A 1781-nucleotide genomic window follows, 5' to 3' on the forward strand; every position below is an offset into this window, starting at 1 on the left:
TAGAGGAAAACCTAGTCTAGATCCACCCTAACAAAGCCTAAAACAAAACCTAAAAAAATATGTATGGAAGACACAGTTTGGAGAGTGAGTCCTATGAAGTTAGAGGAGCTTGGGAACACCTTGGGCTTTCCACACATCTACTCTAACAATGCAAAACACCAGGACATTAGGATTACACAAGTTAAAGTGCTCAGCCAGTAAATGAATTTCATGCTTAAATAATATTCAACCCTCTTCAGAGGAAGATCATAGAATCTAGGATCTCTACAATGTGTTATCCACAAAGTCCAATGTTTAATCACTAAACATATAAATAATTAAAGGAACATTATGTTAAAAGAATCAAAGAAAAATGTGATCTTCATTGAGTGATCAAATAGGAAATCTCAGTAAAAAAATGGGGACTTTGAATACAATCAAATTAAAATTCCAGAACTGAAAAATACAGTAACTGAAATAAAAAATGGATAGTCTTAACAGCAGGTTAGAGTTAGCAGAACAGAGAATCAATAAACTTAGATATAAATCAACAGAAATTAACTAAACTGAAAAATGGAAAGAAAAATGATTGAAGAAGAATAAACTTAAAAAATAACATGATACCACTACACACCTGTTAGAATGGCCAAATTCTGGAACACTGACAACACCAAATGCTGACAAGAGTGTGGGGCATCAGAAACTCTTATTCTTTCTGGTTGGAATACAAAATGGTACAGCCACTTTGGAAGACAGTTTAGCAGTTTCTTATAAAGTGAAACATATTCTTATCACATGATCCAGCAATCATGCTCCTTGGTATTTACCCAAAGGAATCAAAAACTAACATTCACACAAAATCCTGCACATGGATATTTATAGCAGCTTTATTTATAATTGCAAAAACTTGGAAGGAACCAAGATGTCGCTCACTAGGTGATTGAATAAATAAACTGTGATCCCTCTGGACAATGGAATATTATTCAGTGCTAAAAAAAAAAGAGCTATGAAGCCATGAGAATACATGGAGGAAACTTAAATGCATATTATTAAGTGAAAGAAGCCAATCTGAAAAATTTACATATCATATGATTTCAACTATATGAGATTCTGGCAAGGGCAAAAGTACAGAGATAGTAAAAAGATCAGTGGTTACCAGAGGGTAGAATGGAAGGAGAGATAAACGAGTGAAGCACAGAGGATTTTCAGGGCAATGAAACTGTATGATACTATATCATGGATACATGTCATTATAAATTTGTCAAACCCATAGAAGGCACAACACCAAAAGTGAACCCTAGTGTAAACTAGGGACTCTAGATGATAATGATGAGTCAATGTAGGCTCATCAGTTGTACCATATGCACTACTCTGGAGGGAGATGGTGATAATGGGGGAGGCTGTGCATGCGTGGGGACAGGTGGTATAAGGGAAATCTGTACATTCTGCTCAATTTTTCCATGAACCGAAAACTGCTCTAAAAAATAAGTGTTTAAAAAAAATAAAAATAAAAATAAATTAAAAGAGCCTCAGGGACCTGTGAGACAATATCAATCAGCCTATCAGGAGAGTAAATGAATTCCAGAGACTGAGAATAGTATAGGGACAAAAATAATTTGTAGAAATAATTTCTCAAAACTCCGCATATTTGAATAAAAACACTGAACTTACAGGTGTAAGAATTTCAATGAATCCTCACAGGAGATTTTATATATATATATATATATATATATATATATATATATATATATATATATATATATATGTATATAAATTATGAAACACACCAAGGCACATCATAG

This window comes from Hipposideros armiger, unplaced genomic scaffold (genome assembly GCF_001890085.2).
Source record: "Hipposideros armiger isolate ML-2016 unplaced genomic scaffold, ASM189008v1 scaffold_90, whole genome shotgun sequence".
NCBI lineage: Eukaryota > Metazoa > Chordata > Mammalia > Chiroptera > Hipposideridae > Hipposideros > Hipposideros armiger.